This window comes from Macaca fascicularis, chromosome 1 (genome assembly GCF_037993035.2).
Source record: "Macaca fascicularis isolate 582-1 chromosome 1, T2T-MFA8v1.1".
NCBI classification, from domain to species: Eukaryota; Metazoa; Chordata; class Mammalia; order Primates; family Cercopithecidae; genus Macaca; species Macaca fascicularis.
Genome location: NC_088375.1, coordinates 11,223,906 through 11,233,813, shown reverse-complemented (window position 1 = coordinate 11,233,813; position 9,908 = coordinate 11,223,906). Strand labels below are relative to the sequence as shown.

Here is a 9,908-nt window from a genome sequence, read left to right as displayed (position 1 = left end):
AAGATTAATATCGCCATTTAATACAGAAAGCCAAGTTCAGAGGGACCAAGCAAGTTGTAACAAATTATATGGCTTAGAGATTGTGGCTGTATGAATAAACAAATGTATGGATGTGAGTGTTTTCCAGAGAGAACAGTGTTATTACCTACGAGGAACCTTCCACACTAAGAAAGTCTAGGATTTTCTATAAGAAATAAGAGGCTGTCTTATCAGTGTTCATAGACCCATTGTTAAAGTCACATTCATAATATCATTGTTAGGGCATAGGGATGCCCTTAAAAATACTGACTTCTGCCCTATGAATAGGACTCTAAAGAGTTTATTGTGAGGAAAATAAGCAAATATATGACCCCCTCTAAGTTTGGTAAGGTTCTTCAAAGGTCACTTTCCCCATTTACATTATCTGATTTGCTCTCATTAATACAATGCTTATATTTTTGTTTTCCTCTTATAGACCTTATACATATTTTTCTAGATTTGTACCAAAGTTTTTTGTGTGTGTTAATGCAAATGGTATTCATGTTTTTCATTTTAAATTTCAATTGATCATTGCAGTTGTATAAAAAAAATTGACTTCTGTATGTTAATATTGTATCCTGTAACTTTTCTCTAATTGCTTATTAGTTCCAGGAATTTTGTTGTCAATTCTTGCAGATTTTCTTCATAGGAAATGGTATCATCTGAGCACAGAGTTTTATTTCTTCCTTCTCAACCTGTACACCTTTTATATCCTTTTGTTGTCTTATTCTGTTAGATAGAACTTCCAGAGCAATGCAGAATATAGTGAGAGAGGATACCCTAGCCTTGTCCCCAATTTTAGGGGAAAATCATCTAGTTTCTCACCATTAAGTATATTGTTAGCTGGAGATTTCTTGGTACATGTTCTTTATCAAATTGAAGAAGTTCTCTACTCCTACTTTTCTGAGAGGTTTTATCATAAATTGGTTTTGGATTTTGCCAAATACTTTTTCTGCATCTGTCAATGTTGTAATTTTTCTTCTTAGCCTGCAGATATGATGAATTAATTGATTTTTGAGTATCAAACCAGCCTTACATACTCAGAATAAAATACCATGTGGCCATGATTTATAATTGCTTTTATACATCGTTGGATTTATTTTGCTAATATTTCTTGAGGAGTTTTGAGTCTCTGTTCATGAGAGATATTGGTTCATAATTTTTTTTCTTGTAATGTCTGTGTTTTTTGGTATTAGGGTAATGCTGGCTTCGTAGAATGAGTTTGGAAGTATTCCCTCTGCTTCTATTTTCTGGAAGAGATTATAGGGTATTGGTGTAACTTCTTTCTAAGATATTTGGTAGAACTTTCCAGGGAAACTATCTAGGCCTGTTGTTTCCTCTTTTAAAAGGATGTCCAAGCTCAGTTGCTGCTGCCAGCCTGTTCACTGTGTTCTCCTGCTGCTCCACTGCCGCTTTCCTCTCCCGGTCACAATGGAAGAAGAGATCGCTGCGCTTGCCATTGACAATGGCTCCAGCATGGCAAAGCTGGCTTTGCTGGGGACAATGCCCCCCAAGTCGTATTTTCCTCCATTGTCAGGCACCCCCAGCACCAGGGCATGATGGTGGGCATGGGCCAGAAGGACTCCTATGTGGACGACAAGGCCCAGAGCAAGCGCGGCATCCCGACCCTGAAGTACCCCATTGAGCATGCCATCGTCACCAACTGGGATGACATGGAGAAGATCTGGGACCACACCTTCTACAATGAGCTGTGCGTGGCCCTGGAAGAGCACTCAGTGCTGCTGACTGAGACCCTCCCTGAACCCCAAGCCAACAGAGAGAAGATGACTCAGATCATGTTTGAGATCTTCAACACCCCAGCCATGTACATGGCCATCCAGGTCGTGCTGTCCCTCTACACCTCTGGGGGCACCACTGGCATTGTCATGGACTGTGGAGACAGGATCACCCACACGGTGCCCATCTACATGGTCTACGCCCTCCCACACACCATCCTGCATCTGGACCTGGCTGACTGGGGCCTGACCGACTACCTTATGAAGATCCTCACCAAGTGTGGCTACAGCTTCACCACCTCGGCCTAGCAGGAGATCATGTGCCACATCAGGGAGAAGCTGGGCTACGTCACTTCTGGACTTCGAGAAGGAGAGGGCCACTGCCGCATCCTTCTCCTCCCTGGAGAAGAGCTAGAGCTGCCCAATGGCCAGGTCATCACCATCGGCAATAAGCGGTCCCGGTGCCACTAATGTGACAAAGCCAAAATTTTAACCAAATCTGATTTCAGAGCTCTGACCCAGAAAGTTCTGATGCTCACATCAGCTATTCAGATGTTAACATTTGGTATTTTAAATTACGGAATGATACATATCTGAGACAGGCCTCTTCAAGTCTTCCTTATAAATTAGAAACTAAAGATTTTTCAAACAGAAATACTTTTAACTTTTCAAGAAGCTTTAATTTTGTCTCATAAGATGTGAACCGACTGGATCTATTATTTAGAATGATTAGCGTGCTGGGAGTACTCACAGCAAATCCTTTGAAATTGATAAAAATATGTGCTGTAATCTGACAGAGATCATCCATTTGTTACACCATTCCAAAGTTCCCTGTTATTGTCTGTGACATTTCCCAAATCATCTAGAGATTCAAGCTGTTAGAACAGTTTCTTTTATCAGTCATCTCCAGAGGTTCATCAAACTGAGAACTGTATAATTTCTTTTTTTTTTAATCCATGTGGCACTTGCCACAGACAGAACCTTTGAAAGATGATATTGTTGGTGTCTAGCCTTTGCTTAAGATCAACACTTGATGGGTGATTTTAATATTAATAAAAACAGCTAGCTTAATGTTAAGCCTTTGTTCTTTAAAAGACCAAAGTGGATGCAGCTGGAAGCCATCATTCTCAGCAAACTATCGCAAGACCAGAAAACCAAACACTGCATGTTCTCAATCATAGGTGGGAATTGAACAATGAGAACACTTAGACACAGGAAGGGGAACATCACACACCGGGGCCCGTTGTGGGGTGGGGGGAGGGGGGAGGGATAGCATTAGGAGATATACCTAATGTAAATGATGAGTTAATGGGTGCAGCACACCAACATGGCACATGTATACATATGTAACAAACCTGCATGTTGTGCACATGTACCCTAGAACATAAAATATAATTTTTAAAAAAGACCAAAGAGAAGAGAAATAGAGTAACTACACTTGTGTTATCGCCTAGTATACATTAAATGTGAAAATTCAGTGAAAACTCTACTTTCAAATTTTATTCTTAATATCCATTACCCACATTTATACTTTGTTATTATGTGTTTATAATTATATCGAATTTCATGTTGATGTAGGTAGCTTCACAAACATCTAATAGACGTAGTGTTTTTTTAAAAATAGTACGTGTTGGCCGGGCTCAGTGGCTCACACCTGTAATCCCTGCACTCTGGGAGGCCAAGGCTGGTGGATTGCCTGAGCTCGGGAGTTCGAGACCAGCCTGGGCAACATGATGAAACACCATCTCTACTAAAATACAGAAAATTAGACAGGGGTGGCGGCATGTGCCTGTAGTCCCAGCTACTCGGGAGGTTGAGGCAGGAGAATTGCTTGAACCCAGGAGGTGGAGGTTGCAGCGAGCTGAGATTGTGCCACTGCACTCCAGCCTGGGTGACAGAGTGAGACTCCATCTCCCCCACCCCCCCCCCCAAAAAATAGTGTATGTATTATTTCAATTTTTTCCCCTTTAGGTTTACAAAGAAATAATATTGCCTCAGATGACCACTTCTTTGTTGTTGTTCTTTATAGGATGAATAAAGAAACAGCAACATTGTTGAAGAAAATCCAGTGAAAAATAGAGCTAACAACTTTCTAAAAACTCTCACTAATCCCAAGAACTAGACTACAGCCTGATTAGCTTATATGTGTGGTGGTTCCAGTTTCTAGACTTAATATTATGCTGGTGAGAGCAGCAGTATTGGTTTCCAGAGATTGCCAATTTATAAAGTGTTATATGACATTGCTGTTACACTGTTCATACGGGTTTGGTAAAACTGGGAAAGCATCATTACTCATCTTCCAAATTCCCATTACATTTTTTCCTATAGCTTTTCTTTATTTCTTTTATTTTCTTATGGGTAAAATGGAATGGCAGAGCAGGTGTGTTTCTGAGAGTTCCATTGCTTCTGAAGATGATACTCGATACCTGATAATGGATTGTGTTCTTTGTTGACATCTGGAAAATCATTTCTTACTTCATTACAGAATAGGAGCATGGTTTAGAACACAGTCTGATGCCAGACAGCCAGGTGCAATCCCAGCTGTGCCACATAGGAGTTGCATAATTTCAAGCCAGTCACTTAACATATTTTAGTTTCCTAACCTGTAAGGGCATATAGTATTACTTATATCTGGCTCCTTGGAAATATTAAATAAATGTTAGTTTATTATGAATGATAGTATTTATTCCCAATACATGAGTAGTAGTATGTTTTTTATGTTCCTGATCTAGCTGATAGAAAAGTCAGTTGGGTTTGTGACTTTGACTTCCTCTATTAACATTTCTAAAACCAGTTCAATATATACATTTTTTGAGACAGAGTCTCGCTCTGTCACCCAAGTTGGAGTTCAGTGGCATGATCTCAGGTCACTGCAACCTCTGCCTCTGGGGTTCAAGTGATTCTCCTGCCTCCGCCTCCTGAGTAGCTGGGACTACAGGTGCGTGCCACCACACCCGGCTAATTTTTTTTTTTTTTTGTAGTAGAGATGAGGCTTCATGATATTAGCCAGGAGGGTCTCGATCTCCTGACCTAATTATCCACCCACCTCGGCCTCCCGAAGTGCTGGGATTACAGGCGTGAGCCACCGCACCCAGCCTTCACTGTGTATTTTTTTAAAGGAGGTCATGAAGGAGCCAATATTTAGATTAGTTTTATATTGTGCTTGATTTCAGAAAATGTTTTGAGTCCTGCAATGTAAGTCAATTAAAAAAAAAAAAAAAAGAGACACCAGCAAACCTTGGGCTTTTTGAAAACCAGGATCATATCTCCTGAACACTTGAGAAAAGTTTTTCCTCTCACTCAGGAAGAAACATGCCAAGTTCAATTGTTCTTAGTCAGGTAATTTCAGCTGAAAGAATGTGATTTCTCCAAAGGAAATGTGGTCAAGACAAATAATCTGTACTCATACAGAAAGTGCCAGGGGATCCATTGTAGATATTGCTTTTCAGGAGCTGAGTCAAGTGAGTTTAGAAAGTATGGATTTGAATTCCAATCTTATACCCTCTAAGTGGCTGCATAAGCACAAATTAGGAAAGCATCATTATCCACGAAAGATAGACTCCATTCCAAATGAATGTTTAACTATTAGATCCATCCAAAAGAAACTTCCCTCTCGTTCCCTTTGTCTTGAGTTATGCTTTTGGCATTTCCGAACACATCAGCATTCGCTTGTATAACGGTAGAATATGATATCTGTTCTTCCAGTCCCAACAGTAATTTCTGGACCAAGCATTACAGTGGAGACATATGTGCAATGCAAGGTACAGGAATGCACTTTGATGATTTTGAACCTATGCAAATTATGTGCTCCATGTGAAACTTTACTTTCTGCTTTGGCATGAGAGATACTGAAATATGGTAGCGTTAGAAGTTAAACAATAAAAGTTTGGTCACTCCCTATTATCAGTAAAGGGTAACACTAGCTTTTCATGGCTCACAGCGTTGGTGGGAGAACAGAATAACCTCTTCGATAAAGTTTAAGGTTACACAAATCAAGTCTCAAGCCAGTTTGTTCACTGGATATTTACTATATGTGGCAGGCATTGCCCTGGGAGCTGTGGTGTGTGTGAACAAGATGGGGTCCCTGCCCTGGACGGGAGCAGGAGAAATATTCTGAAGGGATGTAGGAATGTGAAATGCATCCTGGTAGATTTCAGTACATCATTAAAACTTCCTAATAATCCCGAGGAAAAGAAAGGCTAAACAACAGGCCCGACATGACAAGTGACAGTGTTAGAAAAGAGAGAAGACTGAGTACATTAATAATGAGCATTAAATAAAACATCAGAGATAATAAAGACTACGATTCAGGTAAATCACATCGATCTGTGGAAACGAATTCTAGGCTGTGCATTACTGAGAAGATGGGACTTTACTTGGTTTCCATAGGATACAAACAATGAAAAAGCGTATGTGCACGAGAGAGGAGAGGTTGAGGTAGGTGGAGGGGAAGGGGGAGAGAGAGAGAGAGAGGGAGAGAGAGAGAGAGAAAGGGAGAATTGCAGGTGGGCAGTAAAGAACAAAAGATTTCAGAGCTAGGAAAGGCCTCACTGCCTCCAGAGGATGTTCAGTGAGGGACAAAGCTGGAGCTCTGTGTTGATGTGAGACGAAAAACCTGGAGGTGCATCTTGTGGCCGGAAGGTTAAGGTCCTTGGAGAAATGAGCCATTGGAAGGTTTTGCAGAGGGTAGTTTTCGGAGATTACTTCTCGGGAAAGAAGTGAATTTAGTTGATGAGGAAGTGTGGGTCTGAATTGCCTGATCTGATCTTGTCCTCTAGAAGTGGAAGAGTGGTGTAGGGTGATTAACTTGTGTGCATGACAGATTGGAATGGCAGCCGAGGGGACACAGTTATCAGTCTATGGCATAAGTCCAGATGAGAAGAGAAAATGTCTGGGAGAGGTTGGTATGGTGCTGATAGCTAATTATGTACCCGTCCATCCATCATCCCCTTCCTTTCATAGGAACAGAAACTCATTTTCTGCTGGGCACATTTCCAGTCAGCTCTAAAGCATCATGTTTTTCAAACTCCTTGCAATTGGATGTGGCACGTGGCTGAGTTCTGTCCAGTAAGATGTAAGAAATATGTATGAACTGCTAGAAAGGGATGGGCTGCCTCTTTTCGTTGCCTTCCTCCTGGCTTGGAAGGGCTATATGATAGCTGGAGATCGGCCTGCTCTCCTGGACCACAAAGTGCCCCAAAGATAGCAAATGTGTGAGGATGGCAGCTTAGAAAGGAAGAGAGGACACAGCTCCTGATCACTTCACAGGACTGCCACAGCAGTTCTGGATGCCTTATCAGGATTATTTTTTATGAGAAAGAAAAATAAATGTTTATTTTGTGTGGGCCTCTTTTACTTGGCGTTTTTCTGTATTAAGAAGCCAGATTTGACCCCAACTAAGAAAATTATAAGTGACAGAGGTGAAGTAATGGTAGATACAAAAGTTATTCATTAGCATTAGCTGGAGAAGTGACAGGTTGTTCCAGCCACAGCTTCTATTTTGTCAATATGGCCTCCTTGACATTTCAAAGCATGGGAGAGAAGGCAGATTCCTAGTTGTGCTCATGCAACTTAGAAAGCATAATTGGCCGGGCGCGGTGGCTCAAGCCTGTAATCCCAGCACTTTGGGAGGCCGAGACGGGCGGATCACGAGGTCAGGAGATCGAGACCATCCTGGCTAACCCGGTGAAACCCCGTCTCTACTAAATACAAAAAACTAGCCGGGCGAGGTGGCGGGCGCCTGTAGTCCCAGCTACTCAGGAGGCTGAGGCAGGAGAATGGTGGGAACCCGGGAGCAGTGAGCTGAGATCTGGCCACTGCACTCCAGCCTGGGCCACAGAGCGAGACTCCATCTCAAAAAAAAAAAAAAAAAAAAAAGCATGATTAAGCTGAGGATGCTCAGATGCATCCTGGGAGGAAGTACTTGTGAGTACTTATGCTCAGGGTAAGAGATGATTTTCCTGAGGTTTGTAGCATTTGGTCTCTTTTTCACATTACAGTATTCTTCTCCTTCCCCTCCCCATTCAGATACTTCCTTAACTGCTGTGACTCGTATATTTTTGGCATCTTATGACACTATAAACTAATACTACAGATTCTTTTTGAAAGAAAATAGAGATGGGGGTCTCACTACGTTACCAAAGCTGGTCTCAAACTCCTGGCCTCAAGTGATCCTCAAGCATTTTTACTTTTTATACCCCCAAATCACAAGGAATCCTTTAACAAGACCAAGGTCAATGAGGGCTGAAAAACACTTCCTGATGGTTGTCTACTTAAACTAGAAGTAGGTGGCAAAAAGCGATTTATCCTAAATGTTTTATTCCAGATTTTATATAGGGAGATGTGGCTAGAGCAGAATGGCATCAGTAACAGCCTGAAGAATTTGAACCACTGAACAAGAGACTTAACAAGAACTTAAGTAGGTGTGACTCGGAGATGTTGGTCTCATTAATGGGAAAAGTAGCAGATTGTATAAAGATGCCATTTGGTCTAGACATGTTGGATTTCAGATGATGGCAATGTATTCAGATGGAAATGTTTAGTATAATTATAGAACCAGACAACGTAAGCATTGCAGGAGACCAGGCCACCAATGGTCATCTTCTCCATGCTTGTACACCTACATATTGCAAGAAACTCATTAATCAGCTCATCCTTTCATTTGGCTGGTTGATCCACAGGGCAGGCTTTTTGTGGCTGTATTTCTGTTTGGGCCCAGGGTGGACACCTGACCAAGACTGGTCCCCTGAGATTCCTTCTCCGAAATTTGGAATTTAGACTGAGAGCCATCATGTCAGTTTCTTTAAAGATATAGAGTGGCCATATCCTACCCTGGGAACTGGAAGCAAATGACAGAGAAACATTGGTTAGAAAAAAAAACCTCTGGAAAGTTTTGCTATTTCTGATTCTTGCACCTTCCTGAGGCTCAGCAGAATCCATCCTTTGTGGTTCCATGGAATATCCCTCTTTTCTCATAATAAAACCTTTATTGCTTAAGGTGTCTCAAATTGGTTTCACTTAATTTGCCACCAAACGATCTTTACAAAGAACACATAGAATATGAACATTCTTTAGTATTACAATGGTCTGAGTACCTGGCAGGGGTCACAAAGAACCCTAGCTGAAACACATCAGACAGAACATGATGGCATTTTTTCCAAGTCACAAGGACAGGTCACAGGTGCACCCAGGACTCACTGGTCCTCTTTGCATACTGTGTCTAGCTGACTACCAAAGCCTTGGAAAGGTGCCAACACACCACTGAAAGTGTTTCTCAGTACTTCCCATCTACTTTGACATGATACACTACTAAATATGGGTAGGTTTTGATGTAATAACCTGATACTTTGGTTGTGAGAAATTACCAAATTGGAAAAGGGAGAGCCCACACCAAGAGCAGGGTAATCAGGCAACAATTGAACCACGGGGGATTTCTCAAGGAAAATGCAGTGCTCTTCATTGATTTGGCAGCAAATAAATTCCAAGTGTTTCCTGTTTCTCCTATGGGTGGCCATGTGTATTAGTCTGTTGTCATGCTGCTTATAAAGAACTAAATACAACTGGGGTAATTTATAAAGAAAAGAGGTTTAATTGACTCACAGTTCTGCTGGGCTGGGGAGGCCTCAGGAAACTTATGATTGTGGTAGAAGGAGAAGCAAACATGTCCTTCTTCACGTAGTGGCAGAAAGGAGAAGAATGACCAGCTCTGTTGTAGAGACCCTAACCCAGCAGCACTAGAGAAATTAAGACAAAGACACATAAATAAAGTGCAGAATGGGAATAAGGGCTGACAGCTTTCAGAGCTGAGAGCCACAAACAGAGTTTGACCCACATATTTTTTGACAGCAAGCCAGTGATAAGCATTATTTCTATAGAATATAGATTAGCTAAAAGCATTCCTTACAGGAAACAAAGGGACAGGCTCTGGCTTGTTACCTGCAGCAGGAACATATTCTTAAGGCACAGATCACTCATGCTATGGTTTGTGGTTTAGGAATGCCTTGAGCAGTTTTCGCCCTGGGTTAGCCAGGTGTTCCTTGCCCTCATTCTGGTAAACCAACAACCTCCAGCGTGGGCGTTGTAGCCATCACAAGCATGTCACAGTGCTTCTGAGATTTTGTGTATGGCCAGTTTCTCATGGCCTGTTTATGGCCA

General features: G+C 41.7%; 1 pseudogene; it reads left to right on the top strand.

Annotated features, from left to right (window-relative positions):
* Window positions 1–1,449: 1,449 nt before the first annotated feature.
* On the top strand, window positions 1,450–2,233 carry LOC102127542 (actin, cytoplasmic 1-like; annotated as a pseudogene).
* Window positions 2,234–9,908: the final 7,675 nt, after the last annotated feature.